Source organism: Schistocerca cancellata, chromosome 10, assembly GCF_023864275.1.
Source record: "Schistocerca cancellata isolate TAMUIC-IGC-003103 chromosome 10, iqSchCanc2.1, whole genome shotgun sequence".
Classification (NCBI taxonomy): domain Eukaryota; kingdom Metazoa; phylum Arthropoda; class Insecta; order Orthoptera; family Acrididae; genus Schistocerca; species Schistocerca cancellata.
Genome location: NC_064635.1, coordinates 84673810 through 84693120, shown reverse-complemented (window position 1 = coordinate 84693120; position 19311 = coordinate 84673810).

Below are 19311 nucleotides of genomic sequence, written 5' to 3'. Positions count from 1 at the left end.
GACGTGCAGACCGCGTGAGACGACGCTTCATCCAGTCCCAAACATGCTCAATGGGGGACATATCCGGAGATCTTGCTGGCCAGGGTAGTTGACTTACACCTTCTAGAGCACGTTCGGTGGCACGGGATACATGCGGACGTGCATTGTCCTGTTGGAACAGCAAGTTCCCTTGCCGGTCTAGGAATGGTAGAACGATGGGTTCGATGACGGTTTGGATGTACCGTGCACTATTCAGTGTCCCCTCGACGATCACCAGTGGTGTACGGCCAGTGTAGGAGATCGCTCCCCACACCATGATGCCGGGTGTTGGCCCTGTGTGCCTCGGTCGTATGCAGTCCTGATTGTGGCGCTCACCTGCACGGCGCCAAACACGCATACGACCATCATTGGCACCAAGGCAGAAGCGACTCTCATCGCTGAAGACGACACGTCTCCATTCGTCCCTCCATTCACGCCTGTCGCGACACCACTGGAGGCGGGCTGCACGATGTTGGGGCGTGAGCGGAAGACGGCCTAACGGTGTGCGGGACCGTAGCCCAGCTTCATGGAGACGGTTGCGAATGGTCCTCGCGATACCCCAGGAGCAACAGTGTCCCTAATTTGCTGGGAAGTGGCGGTGCGGTCCCCTACGGCACTGCGTAGGATCCTACGGTCTTGGCGTGCACCCGTGCGTCGCTGCGGTCCGGTCCCAGGTCGACGGGCACGTGCACCTTCCGCCGACCACTGGCGACAACATCGATGTACTGTGGAGACCTCACGCCCCACGTGTTGAGCAATTCGGCGGTACGTCCACCCGGCCTCCCGCATGCCCACTATACGCCCTCGCTCAAAGTCCGTCAACTGCACATACGGTTCACGTCCACGCTGTCGCGGCATGCTACCAGTGTTTAAGACTGCGATGGAGCTCCGTATGCCACGGCAAACTGGCTGACACTGACGGCGGCGGTGCACAAATGCTGCGCAGCTAGCGCCATTCGACGGCCAACACCACGGTTCCTGGTGTGTCCGCTGTGCCGTGCGTGTGATCATTGCTTGTACAGCCCTCTCGCAGTGTCCGGAGCAAGTATGGTGGGTCTGACACACCGGTGTCAATGTGTTCTTTTTTCCATTTCCAGGAGTGTATTTCTTTGATCTTTTAGAAAACTTGCTATAATTTTGACTGCTCTTTCGATTTTTCTCCAGTCTATGTTTTAGTTTACCTCCTTCTTTATACAAATAATGCTGACTCGTTATTTTATCATTAGCATTTTTATATGATTAATGAAGTTATAGTGTCTTTATATTTAACACTGCTGTTATGTTAGTATTCTTAATGTTCTGTTGCCAACCCCCCTCCCCCTTGTTCTTCACAAACTGTTTTCTTCACTAACATTCTCTTTTTAACGGATTTGGTATCCTTTAATGTTGCATGGTTTATTTCTCATCACCATTACTTTACATAATATTGTCTATTATATGAATTTAGAACCATTTCGTGTTTAACACGAGATGTAATGAACCTCTGTATATCTTAAACCATCTGCTGCCCTTTGTATCTGTGTTTCCTTCCTACGTATTAGGCAAGCCTGCTTGTTAACTAACGCTCCATGTTTCGCTATTCTGCCGTTAATATTACTATGAATAATCTTTAATGACTGTCATATTCACTACTATATTTTCTAGTTATTTTCAACGTGTCACATCGATAGAGGACGTTGTCTTTATGACAACCCTTAACGTCTACATAGATCGTCTTTACCGTCGTTACGGCACTCTGTGTCAGCTTATTAGAATGTCGCATCGGTAGAGCGCACCGTTTCTACGGCAACCTTCAACGTCTATATAGATTATCTTTGCTAGTAGCTTCTCTCTGTCGCTATAACAAACTTTGATTGCTGGTGCATATATCCTTGCCAACAGTACGTATTTTACGGAACGGATAACAGAGGGCACCTAGACTAGTTTACTTTAAGCTAATTATTTACTATAGCTGACGACTAGCTATTTCATAGCAACTGTAAGATATATTTTAACAATTTGAAGAAATCTTAATAATATAGACTATTATAACACATTTTATGCGAATAGTACACACTATACTTCTGATTGGTTAGCACTGATGTCATACACAGAACAGTGAGCGGGACTAATGCTATTTAAGACCACTCGCTGCCTATCCATTTAGCAGTCAGTTCAGCGTCTTTGGTCGGCGCAGCTTGCTCCATGGATGTCCACCTGCCGTTCTAGGTATATGTAGTTTGTAATTGTATTTCAGTGAATATACGATACTGTAACGATCCCTCTATCTGTATATATGGTATTTCAGAGTCTGAAGATAATCCTTAAGGATTGAAACCGGGCACTCCGAGTAAAAGAAATTTGCGACCAAGACTGGTTTTCAATTAACATATTAATATTAGATCGCTGATAATGTTTTCAAAAATTTTAAACAATGAATGAACTGAGACATCGCATAACTGCAATTGTGGAAGCTGTAACTCAAGACCCACTCACTGCAGTGTGCCAATGTGGGAACAATTTTACTACTGCATTGACATACGCCGTGCATCTCGAGGGGACATATTGCACATCTGTGAAAAGTTATGGAGAGAAACTGTTCATCAAAAAACAAAATTCATTGATACGTTTATTAGTTTCAGAAATATAGACTTGCCAAATGGGATGATTCTTTTTGATACACCCCGTATTGATTCTAGAAGCAGAGGTGTTTGTTAGGCGAATGCAAGACAACAAGAGAATGTATCAACGAACCAAATTTTACCTCTAATGAAATAAAATATAAAATTTCTCCAAATAATCATAGAACCATAAATTAGAGATTTAAATACTATTATTGGCGAATTGGTTTACGTCTCCGCTTCATACTAATGATGCTACTTAAAATAACTTCATAACTCAGTTGTCACTATCGCTCTCAATATTCAGCGATTCCAAATCGTCGAGCCGTGTAACATGAAGGTTCGAAGCCATTTTGTGACCTCCAGTTTGATAGTTTTCGACTATTCTTTGTGATTATAAGTGATAGAAAGTTTTTATAGCGACCACAATATAAAGAAAACAACAATTATCGTCTTATCGGTCCAGATTTGTACGAAACGAAGTATGGATAAATTCGGCTTCTAATGGACTCAAACTTACGCCCTCCACCCCAAAGTTTCGACACTAACGGGCGTATAATGAACGTCAGCGCAGAAATGACTGCGGCAGTTTGAACTAACAACAGCTGCAAACAAAACATGTGCAGTCATGAGCAGACAGTGTTAAGTAGTGGGCATGCTGCCACAGCGTGCTAACGTTGTTGTGTCACAAATCACAATGAAGCAACGTCTCTAAATAAGTTACTGAAGACATTCTCCAGAACGTTTTGAAAAAAAAATATGGTGTTCAAAGTTTGTACCGCACATCTTGACTCCTCAATGAAAACAACGATGCGTGGACGCTTGCCGCGACTTCATTGAAATGAAGGATGTGGACAGTTCATTTCAGGAAAAAATCTGAATAGTAAAATAAAGCAGAACGACAAAGGCAGATTGGGTCTCTGGTGGTCCGACAAAAAAAGGAGAAAGTGTGAATGAGATATGGATATCGAACGACAGGCGAAAGAAGGACTTTTCTGACAGTCCATATGAACATTCAGTGCTTTGTACTCAGGTAGGAGTAGTCTATTTAGAACAACAGAAACATTAAAGCCAACATCCTAACTATTCTCTCTGTTCTGACCAGACGAACCTACAATCCTCTGGCCATAACTGTGGGGTCTTTGAATGCTCTTGGAGATGACTCATCTGAACTATAACATGTTGTTGTTGTTGTGGACTTCAGTCCTGAGACTGGTTTGGTGCAGCTCTCCATGCTGCTCTATCCTGTGCAAGCTGCTTCATCTCCCAGTACTTACTGCAACCTACATCCTTCTGAATCTGCTTAGTGTATTCATCTCTTGGTCTCCCTCTACGAGTTTTACCCTCCACGCTGCCCTCCAATACTAAATTGGTGATCCCTTGATGCCTGAGAACATGTCCTACCAACCGATCCCTTCTTCTAGTCAAGTTGTGCCACAAACTCCTCTTCTCCACAATCCTATTCAATACCTCCTCATTAGTTATGTGATCCACCCATCTAATCTATAGCATTCTTCTGTAGCACCATATTTCGAAAGCTTCTATTCTCTTCTTGTCCAAACTATTTATCGTCCATGTTTCACTTCCATACATGGCTGCACTCCATACAAATACTTTTAGAAACGACTTCCTGACACTTAAATCTATACTCGATGTTAACAAATTTCTCTTCTTCAGAAACGCTTTCCTTGCCATTGCCAGTCTACATTTTATATCCTCTCTACTTCGACCATCATCAGTTATTTTGCTCCCCAAATAGCAAAACTCCTTTACTACTTTAAGTGTCTCATTTCCTAATCTAATTCCCTCAGCATCACTTGACTTACTTCGACGTTCCATTATCCTCGTTTTACTTTTGTTGATGTTCATCTTGTATCCTTCTTTCAAGACACTGTCCATTCCTTTCAACTGCTCTTCCAAGTCCTTTGCTGTCTCTTACCTCAAAGTTTTTATTGTTCTCCATGGATTTTAATACCTACTCCGAATTTTTCTTTTGTTTCCTTCACTGCCTGCTCAATATACAGATTCAATAACATGAGGGAGAGGCTACAACTCTGTCTCACTCCCTTCCCAACCACTGCTTCCCTTTCATGTCCCTCGACTCTTATAACTGCCATCTGGTTTCTGTACAAATTGTAAATAGCCTTTCGCTCCCTGTTTTTTTTACCCCTGCCACCACATATGAAACATTAATTCACATTATTACACGAATGATAAAAAGATCTACTGAACTTGATGCAGTCCTTTGCCGTAGGAGCGCATGATCATGTCTTTGGTTGCTTAAGCATCCCTTGATGCACTAATTAACGAACCCTTGCCTTGAAGTACGATGACCAACATTTACGAATGTACGTTTCCATCTGAGACTTCAATAACTCTTTAGTTCTATTTGATGAAGTTGTTTGCTTCCGCTGAGATGATGAACTATGGCACAGCGCTTCCATGTGTAGCTCTATATTGATCTCCAGTGTGAGGGCGCTGCTGTGCTGAGAGAGACAGAGAGAGAGAGAGAGAGAGAGAGAGAGAGATAGAGAGAGAGAGAGAGAGAGAGAGAGGGCGTGGTCTTCAGGAGCGCCTCACGTTCTACGTTGCAGATTGCAGCGAGACCTCAGTAATGTCTGGGGTATCAATGCATATTGTCCATTATAATTATCCGGGCTGTTATGCCGTGGTCGGTTGATGAATTCTGTGTCAATTCCCAACGTTTCGTCTCCGACTGCGGGAGACATTTTCAAGGGGGTCCGTAGCTCGATGGAAGGTCCAACACACCCACTGGCTCGCTACTGACTGCCGCTAAATTCCGTGTCCGCGCGCTCCCGCGCCGCGGCGTGACGTCACGTGTTTTGAAAACGTCAGTGCAATTGGCCGCTGTCCGTCGCCGTCGATCGCCGTTGCCATCGGCCAGTATTGGACGGGTGGTACACATCTTCTTTAACACCGGCATCCATATACCGTTTAATTTCACGCCCTCCTCCTTTCGATTGAAATTATTAGGGTGTTTAGCGATTTCGATTGCCTCCCTGTAGAGCCTTTCGTAATATCCGCTCGTGGCCGCTAGTACTTGCGTCTCCTCGAAACGAATATTGTGGTTCCCTGGTTGGAAAGCATGCTCCGCAACAGCTGATCGTTCCGTTTCTCCTCTTCTACAATTGCCCTTGTGCTCTTCCAAACGTTTAGAAATGGTTCTTTTAGTGGTACCCACGTTGGGAATTGACACAGAATTCATCAACCGACCACGGCATAACAGCCCGGATAATTATAATGGACATGACATTTCCTGCCGAGAAAGTCTACATTTTAGTATCGATGCATATTGCCGACTGTGAGGTGGCATCGCGACCTTCGAACCGTACTGCAGTCTCCATTTTTTACTAACCGAGAGTCGAAATTTTTTGGAGTGGTGAGGTGTATGAAAAAACTAAAATTCCGTTAACCATTCTTTTAATAGTCTTGTGGCATTGCCAAGCGTTTATTTGGGTACGATTGTGAATTTAACATGATAAAGAGCGAATGTTGAGAAACGTGTGTTGACTTAATTCATATCAGCTGTCCAATTTGAAATTCAGCAAACAATTTCAAACAAAACAATTACAAATCCGCCTTACACCATTATAAGGAGGCCCAAACCACATGACTTTTTAATTTTAAGTTTTTATGGCATTGGCCACTAGGTTGTGGCTTAGATAGCAGCCCTAATTTAAGAGATCATCGGTGAAGAAAGAGGTGGAGGAAGCGAGCGATGAATGTGGCACTGGCTGCTCAACCGAAAAACTTCTTTCTACGGATATTGTAACACGACGTATCAAGTGGTCTTACAGGCAATGTGTCTAAGTTGAAAATGGTTCCACTGTAAATTTCATACTGTTGTAATTCAGTGAAGAGCCAAAGAAACTGGTACAGCTTCCTAATATCGTGTAGTGCCCCCGAGAGCACGCAGAAGTGCCCCAACACAATGTGGCATGGACTCGAATAATGTCTGAAGTAGTGATGGAGAAAATTAACACCATGAATCCTGCAGTGCTGTCCATAAATCCGTAAGACGACAAGGGGCTGGAGATCTCTTCTGAACAGTATGTTGCAAGGCATCCCAGATATACTCAATAATGTTCATGTCTGGGGAGTTTTGTAGCCAGTGGATGTGTTTAAACTCAGAGCGTGTTCCTGGGGGCACTCTGTGTTGTGCATACCGTAAAACCTTCACTACACACACCATAAGATTATTTGACTTGTCGCTCTAACGAAGCAGGTGAGTGTCAGCAATATGTCTCGTGGTCTTATTGTGGCGTGTTTATCTTCTGCCGTTAGGTCAGACGACAGAAATGCCACCTGCACGCTTAGAGTACTAGATTGACGGTGACCAACTTTAAACAGAACTTCATTAATTTTCACACACATTTATTAAAATAATAACAAGCATAAAAATAACTTAACTTTGTTCTGGATGCTGTTTACAATTGACAATCTGAAGTTCCTTTGGGTCTTGGTACGTTAATCTTATTCTCACATCTCTGATACTAGACAAAGTGTCTATATATTTCTCTTCATGGCTATGTACAGGAATATGATAATCTTATTAGGCGCAGACTGGAACTTCACTATAGACTGGTACAGACAAATGCAGACTACTGCAGACTGGTGCAGAAAAATGCAGACTGACTAATCGCAGGTCTGTACACTCGTTACAATACCTCTCGCGTTCAGGTATCACTGCGCGAGTGTGATCCATGAGGAGAAAAGGTTCTACGTTAGCAGCAATCTCATTGGCTGCGTTACATATTAATACGCGGATCGGCGGAAGCAGAATTTGGTCTGTCTCTAAGGCAGCGCCATCTCGTAGTGCGAAGATGGACATGCGCTGCGCCTGCGCTGTTGTGCTTAGCGGGGCGCGCTCTAGTGGGAAAGTTGTGTACGCGCTGACTACGCGGAACTATGTACACAACACACTCTATAGTAATTCTGGACGTGTGGGTTGTCGTATTGTCCTGCTGGAATTGGTTCAAATGGCTCTGAGCACTATGGGACTCAACAGCTTAGGTCATAAGTCCCCTAGAACTTAGAACTACTTAAACCTAACTAACCTAAGGACATCACACACACCCATGCCCGAGGCAGGATTCGAGCCTGCGACCGTAGCAGTCCCGCTGCTGGAATTGCCCAAGTCCGTCGGAATGCACAATGCAGGTGATCAGACAGGATGCTTACATACGTGTCACCTGTCAGAATCGTATCTAGACATATCAGGGGTCCCATGTCACTCCAACTGCACACGCCCCACACCATTACAGAGCCTCCACCAGCTTGAACAGTCCCCTGTTGACATGCAGGGTCCATGGATTCATGAGGTTGTCTCCATACCTGTACACGTTCATCCGCTCGATTTAATGTTAAACGAGACTCGTCTGACCAGACAACATGTTTCCAGTCATCAACAGTCCAATTTCGGTATTAATGGACCCAGGCGAAGCGTAAAGCTTTGTTTCATGCAGTCATTAAGGGTAGACGAGGGAGCCTTAGGCTTCGAAAGCCCATATCGATGATATTTCGATGAATGGTTCGCACGCTGACACTTATTGATGGCCCAGCATTGAAATCTGTGTCCGCCCCAATAGCTGAGTGGTCAGCATGATGGGTTGCCGTCCTACGGGCCCGGGTCCTATTCCCGGCTGGGTCAGAGATTTTCTCCGATCAGGGACTGGGTGTTGTGTTGTCTTCATCATCATTTCATCCCCATCGGGCACGCAGGTCGCCCAATGTGGCGTCGAATGTAATAAGACCTGCACCAAGGCGGCCGCACCTGCCCCCCCCAAGGGGCCTCCTGGCCATTGACACCAAACACTAATTTCCAGTGAAACCTTCCCGTCTCCTCTATACCTCTTTTGTTAATGATAACCTTCCCTTTTACAATAACCTATGTAACCATCCCTTAGGATTTCTATCTCTTGCTTAATACCAGGGCTGTCCAGATAGTAAGTTACGATTTATCGCGAAATGATAATCACAGTGAAAATCAGAAATGTTTCATTTGTAACAGTTAGCTACACCTTTCAGCTAGTTCTCTACGTAGTCTCCGTTCTGACTCAGACATTCGTCGTAGCGTTGTACCAACTTTCCAACACCCTCATCATTGAAGGCAGCCGCCAGTGCTTTCCGCCAATTCTCTATGCTGGCCTAAAGCTCGTTGTCTGTGCCAAAATGTTGTCTTCATAGCCAGCGGTTCGGTTGTGCAGAGGTAAAACTCAGTGGGAGACAATTACTGGCTGTGTTGTGGGTAACCAAACATTTCCAATTGAAACGATGCAGGAACATCTTCATTGCCCCTGCAGAATGAGGCTGAGAATTGTCTTGAAGAAACCGCACGACAGTTATGTAATGTTGGTTGCATAGCTTCAGGGGAAAATTCTAACCAGGCCCTCGTACTTGGCGGGAGACACTATTTTCTGTAACATCTTTACGCGCTCACTAAGAGCTCAGGAATGAAAAGAGCGACATAATTCTACCTAGAGTCATACTAGAGGCACTGCCCAACACATCTTTGCAAAGCTTTATCGGATTTTCATAGTCGTTTCCATTTCGCGACCGATCGTAACTTACTTTCTGGACAGCCCTCGTAATAACAAATGAAATCTTCCATTTGAAATTTATTCTCTTTCTCAATCTTCGCATACAAATTTAATTGCTGCTTATTAAAAGTGATTTTCTGATTATTTCGACGAAACATAGAATGTGTCGTCGTCGTGGTCCTCGGTCGTTATCTGAAATAACCCAAAACTGTTCCTTACCTTTTTTTTTACTGTTACTGGATCGCCATCTGACTGCTACATCGAACTGCGACATGAATATACTTCTCTGGTTTACTATACTCTATTAACTGCTGGTGGGCTGTCATAATAAGTGGCTGTATTTATTACCAAAGCTGACGTTATTCTTTAATAGCAAAGCTGACGTATTCTTTAGTTAATTTGACTGAAGTTATGTAATTCATAGTTAAACTTTTTCTTGACAACAATAAAATTTTTGCAAAGTTTTATGTTGATGGTTTTTGGGATGGATTATAATCAGTAATGCAACATTGCTGGCAAAAATTAATTATATTCTGAAAACGCTTCATATATTTACTGTTGGTAATGAAATGTTTTTACAAACGTTCAAATGGGACTTACTTTTTACAATAATCTTACAACTAGCATTGCGCAAACATACCTTCAGTAGTCTGCTACCAACTCGCTTCACATCTCGCTTACTACTGACTTCCTGCGAACGCTAAAGTGCGGTCTCTCCTGCCAACAATGCTTTCTGGTGCAGACAATCCCTGCTACCATTACAAAATGTATCAATGCGCGGTCTTTCCCGCTCTTTTCTTAAAATGTATCCATACGCGGTTTCTCCCGCCCTTTTTAAAATTATATCAACAATACTTTGGTGCAGACATTCCCTGCTACCACAATTATTTCCAACATCACAAATATTAATTATTCCTACTTAATCCTATTAATAAAATATAAACAAACCTCCATAAATTGTGGTTTGACAATAGACAATAGAAATATACACGTCTTAGACCATTTGCATCGAAATCCGTAGCAATTTGCGGAATGGTTGCACTTCTGTCATGTTGAACATTTCTCTTCAGCCGTCGTTTGTCCCGTTCTTGCAGGATCTTTTTCCTACCGCAGCGATGTCGGAGATTTGATGTTTACCGGATTCCTGATATTCACGAAATACTCGTGAAATGGTCATACGGGAAACTCCCCACTTCATCGCTACCTCGGAGATGCTGTGTCCCATCGCTCGTGCGCCGACTATAACACTGCGTTCAAACTCACTTAAAGCTAGATAACCTGCCATTGTAGCAGCAGTAACCGATCTAACAACTACACCAGACACTTGTTGTCTTATATGGGCGTTGCCGACCGCAGCGCCGTATTCTGCCTGTTCAAATATCTCTGTATTTGAATGCTCATGCCTATACCAGTTTCTTTGGCGCTTCAGTGTAAATTAGAAAAAAGTTGTGCAGATGCTTTTTGACTTACCTTTAACTAAATGCATATTCAGAAATGGTACTGACACACTCGTCATTCAGCACCGTAAACCCTTCTCCTCCTCAGCCGGCCGCTATGGCCGAGCGGTTCTAAGCGCTTCAGTCCGGACCGCCCTGCTGCTGCGGTCGCAGTTTCGAAACCTGCCTCGGGCATGGATGTGTGTGATGTCCTTAGGTTAGTTAGTTCTAAGTATAGGGGTCTGATGACCACAGATGTTATGGAGAGACCTGGGCTCCTATCTCGCCCATGTTAATTCACCAATGTTAATGACCCATTATCTCAGAGACTGTTGTAGATACGGATTTGAAATTTCTGCCATATATTACTGACTCTTTATTCTACTGACCGCATGTCGCCCATAGCTTGCGACACCATTGTAAATTGAAAGATAAGTATTGTCAGTCTTCTTATTTGTAATAAAAACTATTAATGTTATTTGCCTGAATTGTTGTATAGCATTCTCAGGACGCAGCATCCTTTAGACACCCTATGAGTGGGCAGGACACCACAGATACGTTACAAGAAATCGGAAATTACTGTGACGATTCCATGGACTGTGGTTCGGTCGACGTCAGTTGTGCCAGTAACAGTTCTGAAGAAGAATACCTTCCAAACACCCCCCCCCCCCCCAAAAAAAAAAAAACTCTTAGCGACAAAGAAAAGGGGCGGTGAAATATTGATTAAAGTTCTAAGTCCAGGGGACTGATGACCTCAGATGTTAGGTCCCATAGTGCTTACAAGGGAACCTCCCCATCGCACCCCCCTCAGATTTAGTTATTAGTTGGCACAGTGGATAGGTCTTGAAAAACTGAACACAGATCAATCGATAAAACAGGAAGAAGTTGTGTGGGACTATGAAAAAAATAAACAAAATATACAAACTAAGTAGTCCTTGCGGAAGATAGGCAACATCAAGGGGTGTCTGAGCTCAGGAGCGCCGTGGTCCCCTGGTTAGCGTGAGCAGCTGCGGAATCAGAAGTCCTTGCTTCGAGTCTTCTCTGGAGCGAGAAGTTTAATTTTTTATATAATCAACTTCGCTCTCCAAAATTCCAGGACAGGTTCAGATCTGCTTGGACATATGCAGGATTTGACGGTCTACACACGGAAAAATTTGAAAACGTTAAAAACATATGTTTTGACAGAGCACAGGGAAAACTGTGCGACTGTGCAAGTGTTGCATTCATTTGTTGCAGTTTATGTGACAAACTCTTATGTTTTCATTACTTTTTTGGGAGTGATTATCACATCCACAAGAAAACCTAAATCGGGCAAGGTAGAAGAATCGTTTTACCCATTCGCCAAGTGTACAAGTTAGGTGGGTCGACAACATATTCCTGTCATGTGATGCACATGCCGTCACCAGTGTCGTATAGAATATATCAGACGTGTTTTCCTGTGGAGGAATCGGTTGACCTTTGACCTTGCGATCAAATGTTTTCGGTTCCCATTGGAGAGGCACGTCCTTTCGTCTACTAATCGCACGGTTTCGCGGTGCGGTCGCAAAACACAGACACTAAACTTATTACAGTGAACAGAGACGTCAATGAATGAACGGACAGATCATAACTCTGCGAAAATAAACTATTCACGCGAGGGAAGACTTGAACCAAGGACCTCTCGTTCCGCAGCTGCTCACGCTAACCACGGGACCATGGCGCTCCTGAGCTCACACTTTCCTTGATGTTGCCTATCTTCCGCATGGACTACTCAGTTTGTATATTTTGCTTATTTTTTTCCTCTTTCCACACAACTTCTTCCTGTTTTCTCGATTGATCTGTGTTCAGTTTTTCAAGGGCTATCCACAGTGCCAACTTATAACTAAATCTGAGGGGGGTGCAATGGGGAGGTTCCGTTGTTAGAGCTATTTGAACCTCCTCATGTCATCATCTTCATCACCATCATCTTGGTTGTTGCAGGTCTGCTGCTCTGCCATACAACAAGAAACCAGGACACAGTAGAGGAGATGGGGACCGTTATGAGGAGTGCATGCTGGCCCTCGTCTTCCTCCGCTGCCTGAGGAGTCAGCTGATCTTCCAGTTGTCTGCCAACAACAACGATGCAGACAAGTTCGACGACGTGGTGTTGGCGTGGCGACCCGAGGAAGACGCCGAGGAACGCACCCTGCTCGTCCAGCTCAAGCACAAGACCGCCTCCAGGCAAATGACCCTAGAAAGTGACGTGTGGCTGTCCAAGGACACCGACTTCAGCATCAGCAAATACTGCACCTCCTACGGAAAAATTTGCAAGTCACTCGTGATGGACAGAGTCACACTAGTTTTTATGACCAACGCCCGTCTGGGCGAAAGTAGCCTCAGCTTGTTCGAGCGCCAGCTGGTGGACACCGTCAAAGGGCTAGAGTTGCTAAAAGCTGGTGGCGACCTGTACAAACTCAACACGAACAGTGAGCAAGTAAGGAAGGCAGTGCGTGGGAACATGAGTTTTGTGCAGCATTTCTACTTATTGTGCCACCAGAAGAATTCTGTGGAGATCGTGGAAGACATTTGCAGTGAGCTGGATAAGTTGCTCAGCGCCGGTTACCTTTGTAAGTCCATATGCGAAAGTTTGTGCAAGAGTGTTAGGGAGTGGATGAACGAGACGAGTGTGTGCCTGACGAGTAGCTGGAGCAAGTGGCAGGCAATTGTAGGCGATTACATCAGGAAAGAGGTGACTCGGTGCAGAGTGGTGACCACTAGACTCGAGTACTGCTGCGTGGGAGATATTCGGAGATACGTGGAGTCCTGTAATCCGGCGTGGGTGAGGCCTCCAGGAAGGGGAACGGCAGCTCTCTCTGCTACGAAGATCCACCAAACACTGGCTCATGAAACACACATAATGGTGGCTGTGGAGGATTTGAAAATGCTACAAGCCCAGATTCTGTGCTGTTGGGGACCACATTGCAGATGGCTGGTATGTTTAAAAGTGGTGAATGTATGAAAGAGATTAATTTCTTTAATTTTACAAGTAGCCTTTTCTCTGATGCAATCTCGGAAAATATTTTATGTGGTAAATCGCTACCGCCTACGATGGGCCATCATCAGAGCAATTGAAATCAGCATCAGATGGTAACCAAGAAATGCTTCGTCAGAATTCATACAAACATACACTATGTGATCAAAAGTATCCGGACACCCCCAAAAAACATATTGGGTGCTTTGTGCTGCCACCTACTGCCAGGTACCCCATATCAGCGATCTCATTAGACATCCTGAGAGAGCAGAATGGGACGCGCCACGGAATTCATGGACTTCGAACGTGGTCAGGTGATTGGGTACGTGCGATTTCCACACACTGCTAAACATCTCTAGACCCACTGTTTCCGATGTAATAGTGAAGTGGAAACGTGAAGCATCACGTACAGCACAAAAGCGTACAGGCCGACTTCGTCTGTTGACTGACAGAGACCGCCGACATTTGAAGAGGATCGTAACAGGCAGACATCTATCCCGACCATCACACAGGAATTCCAAACTGCATCAGGACCCACTGCAAGTACTATGAGAGCTAGGCGGGAGGTGAGAAAAAGTGGACTTCATCGTCGAGCGGCTGCTCATAAGCCGCACATCACGCCGGTAAATGCTAAACGACGCCTAGCTTGGTGTAAGGAGCGTAAACATTGGACGGTTGAGCAGTGAAAAAACGTTATGTGGAGTGACGAATCACGGTACACAATGTGACGATCCTATGGGAGGGTGTGGGTATGGCGAATGCCCGGTGAGCGTCATCTGTCAGTGTGTGTGGTGCCAACAGTAAAATTCGGAGACGGTGGTGTTATGGTGTGGTTGTGTTTCTCATGGAGGGGGCTTGCACCCCTCGCTGTTTTGCGTGGCAGTATCACAGCACGTGTTAAGCACCTTATTACTTCCCAATGTTGAGGAGCAATTCGGGGATGACGATTGCATCCTTCAACACTAGCGAGCACCTTTTCATAAGGCGCGGCCTACGACGGAGTGGTTACACGACAATAACATCCCTGTAATGGACTGGCCTGCACAGAGTCCTGACCTGAATCCTACACAACACCTTTGGGATGTTTTGGAAAGCCGACTTCGTGCCAGGGCTCACCGACTGACATCGATTTCTCTCCTCAGTGCAGCATTCCGTGAAGAATGGGCTGCCATTCCCCACGATACATTCCATAACCAGATTGAACGTACCGAGCGAGGTGGCGCAGTGGTTAGCACACTGGACTCGCATTCGGGAGGACGACGGTTCAATCCCGTCTCCGGCCATCCTGATTTAGGTTTTCCGTGATTTCCCTAAAAATCGCTTCAGGCAAATGCCGGGATGGTTCCTTTGAAAGGGCTCGGCCGATTTCCTTCCCCATCCTTCCCTTACCCGAGCTTGCGCTCCGTCTCTAATGACCTCGTTGTCGACGGGACGTTAAACACTAATCTCCTCCTCCTCCAGATTGAACGTATGCCTGCGAGAGTGGAAGCTGTCATCAAGGCTAGGGGTGGGCCAACACCATGTTGAATTCCAGCATTACCGATGAAGGTCGCCACGAACTTGTAAGTCATTTTAAGCCAGGTGTCCGGATACTTTTGATCATATGTTGTATATGTACATTGATGAGCTGAGATATTAGGACCCACTGTTTAATGCCGTGATCGTCCACCAATTGTACACAGTACAGCAGCCATATATAGAATCAGATCGCTGGAAGAACGTAAAGTACCTAGCGACTGGAAGAAAGCGCAGGTCGTTCCCATTTTCAAGAAGGGTCATAAATCAGATGCGAATAATTATAGGCCTATTTCGCTTACGTCAATCTGTTGTAGAATAATGGAACATGTTTTGTGTTCTCGTATTATGACGTTCTTAGATAATACAAATCTCCTTCATCATAACCAACATGGATTCCGCAAACAGAGATCATGTGAAACTCAGCTCGCCCTATTTGCCCAAGAAATTCACAGTGCCGTAGACACTGGCGAGCAGATTGATGCCGTATTCCTGGACTTCAGGAAGGCATTTGATACGGTTCCGCACTTACGTTTAGTGAAAAAAATACGAGCTTACGGAATATCGGACCAGGTTTGTGATTGGATTCAGGATTTCCTAGAAGAAAGAACACAACATGTCATTCTTAACGGTTCAAAATCTGCAGATGTAGAGGTAATTTCGGGAGTACCGCAAGGAAGCGTGATAGGACCTTTATTGTTTACAATATACATAAATGACTTAGTTGACAACATCGGTAGCTCCGTGAGGCTATTTGCAGATGACACGGTTGTCTACAAGAAAGTAGCAACATCAGAAGACTCGTACGTACTCCAGGAAGACCTGCAGAGGATTAATGCATGGTGCGACAGCTGGCAGCTTTCCCTAAACGTAGATAAATGTAATATAATGCGCATACATAGGGGCAGAAATCCATTCCAGTACGATTATGCCATAGGTGGTAAATCATTGGAAGCGGTAACGACCGTAAAATACTTAGGAGTTACTATCCGGAGCGATCTGAAGTGGAATGATCACATAAAACAAATAGTGGGAAAAGCAGGCGCCAGGTTGAGATTCATAGGAAGAATTCTAAGAAAATGTGACTCATCGACGAAAGAAGTAGCTTACAAAACGCTTGTTCGTCCGATTCTTGAGTATTGCTCATCAGTATGGGACCCTTACCAGGTTGGATTAATAGAAGAGATAGACATGATCCAGCGAAAAGCAGCGCGATTCGTCATGGGGACATTTAGTCAGCGCGAGAGCGTTACGGAGATGCTGAACAAGCTCCAGTGGCGGACACTTCAAGAAAGGTGTTACGCAATACGGAGAGGTTTATTATCGAAATTACGAGAGAGCACATTCCGGGAAGAGATGGGCAACATATTACTACCGCCCACATATATCTCGCGTAATGATCACAACGAAAAGATCCGAGAAATCAGAGCAAATACGGAGACTTACAAGCAGTCGTTCTTCCCACGCACAATTCGTGAATGGAACAGGGAAGGGGGGATCAGATAGTGGTACAATAAGTACCCTCCACCACACACCGTAAGGTGGCTCGCGGAGTATAGATGAAAAAAAAAATCAGCAATGCCTTGGAAAGTTTCTAAAGGTATTAGAGTCCAAATGTGTATGTGCAGCACACGCAACTCCCATAAATTAAAGACCGTGATTTTGGGCTGTGGAACTGGCACCACATAGCGTCCCATACTTGTTCCATTGGCTTTGATGGCGAAGATATCAGTGTGGGAGTTCTCCATATGCTTCTCAAACTACTGAAGCACGATTCTGGCCTTATAATGTTGACATCCTGTTGGACGATGAGATTGCCGTTGGGGTGGAATGTATGTGGTGTCTAATAACGTCACTTTGTCTACAGCTGTCTTTGCGACTTTAATTATCACCATATAGTAGAATGCCGTCCACAGCACAATACTGTCCTCATAAGGGGTGAGTTTGGCACAGACATGTTTCACGCAGATGATAATAGCGTACATGGACACGACCTTCGATCTGGTCTAATAATATAGTTGATTAATCAGACAACGCCACACATTTTCACTGATCCAAGATCTAGATGATCCCGTGTCCACTCATTCAAAACTGAAGACGTCGTTGGGTCTGTGTTTCAACGTTAAGGGGTAGTTTTCTGTGAAAGCCCCTTGTTCAGCAGTGTACACTGAACGATGTGCTCCGAAGTCCTGTGGCTGCACCATCGCAGTACTCTGTCGTCAGATCTGGCACGGATCACCGCCTGTCCCATTTTACAAAGTTGTAAAGCCCCCAGTCGCCACATTGTGTGATGAAGGGTGGACATCCAACACATTGTCGCCTACTCGGGGTTTGACCGTCTTTGAACTACTTACCACAGATGCTCACGACAGCAGATGTTGGGCCGTAACACTCTGCCGTTTTTGAAATGCGCTTATGTCTATAGATTTCCCCAATTGCGGCCCATACCTATGGTAAATTGATTCTTCTACCCTTACTGCGTCATGTTTCCGCAAAACCACCACTCGGCGTTCGGTCTCGTAATGGACAACGGTCAGAAAGTTTCAGCTCATCAGTAAATATTGGTTATGTGTAAAAAACTGTACGAGGATTGTATCCGAGTTCAACTTATAAAATCAGTCTTCGTTCAGGTACAATTGTCTCTCACTAGTCATCTTCAAAGCAGTCCCTTTCAGCCTCCACACACACTATGTGATCAAAAGTGCCAGGATAAAAATGCCTTACAAATTTGTGGCGGCCTCCATCGGTAATGCTGGAATTCAATATGATGTTGGCCCACCCTTAGCCTTGATGACAGCTTCCAGTCTCGCAGGTATATGTTCAATCAGGTGCTGGAAGAATTCTTCGTGAATGGCAGCCCATTCTTCACAGAGCGCTGCGCTGAGGAGAGATATAGATGTCAGTCGGTGAGCCCTGGCACGAAGTCGGCGTTCCAAAACATCCCAAAGGTGTTGTGTAGGATTCAGGTCAGGACTCTGTGCAGGCCAGTCCATTACAGGGATGTTATTGTCGAGTAACCACTCCGCCATAGGCCGAGCTTTATGAAAAGGTGCTCGCTAGTGTTGAAGGATGCAATCGTCATCCCCGAATTGCTCTTCAACATTGGGAAGTAATAAGCTGCTTAACACGTGCTGTGATACTGCCACGCAAAACAGCAAGGGGTGCAAGCCCCCTCCATGAGAAACACAACCACACCATAACAACACCGTCTCCGAATTTTACTGTTGGCACCACACACACACTGACAGATGACATTCACCGGGCATTCGCCATACCCACACCCTTCCACAGGATCGCCACACTGTGTACCGTGATTTGTCTCTCCACTCAACATTTTTCCACAGTTCAATCGTCCAATGTGTACGCCCCTTACACCAAGCGAGGCGTCGTTTAGTATTTACCGGCGAGATGTGCGGCTTATGAAAACCAAATTTTCTCACCTCCCACCTAACTGTCATAGTATCTGAACTGGATCCTGATGCAATTTGGAATTCCTGTGTGATGGTCTGGATAGATGTCTGCCTATTACACATTACGATCCTCTTCAAATGTCGGCGATCTCTGTCAGTCAACATGCGAAGTCGGCCCGTACGCTTTTGTGCTGTACGTGTCCCTTCACGTTTCCACTTCACTATCACATCGGGGACAGTGGACCTAGGGATGTTTAGGAGTGTGGAAATCTCGCATACAGACGTCTGACGCAAATGACACCCAACCACCTGACCAGGTTCGAAGTCCGTGAATACCGCGGAGCGCCCCATTCTGCTCTCTCACGATGTCTAAAGACTACTGAGCTCGCTGATATGGAGTACCTGTCAGTAGGTGGCAGCACAACGCACCTAATATGAAAAAAGTATGTTTTTTGTGGTGTCCTGATACTTCTGATCACATAGTGTACCTTTCACAGCTCTGCTGCCTCTGCTGCAAGCATCCCTGGGAAGCCACTTTTGTATGGTGCGCATCGGCTCCATCGAGTTGAGCATAATGTCTTCCCTGCTCTGAAATGTAATTCCTATCACATTTTTCGGTTTAGGGAAAAGCCAGATGTCACTCTATTGCTACGTCAGGGGAGTGGAAGCGTGACAGACTGCGTTGTGCTTGGCCGAAAAGCTCGGAATTAATCGAGAACGATGAGCGAGTGCGTTATCGCGGTGAAGCTACCAACTAGCGTCTGCTAAGAGGTCCGCATTTCC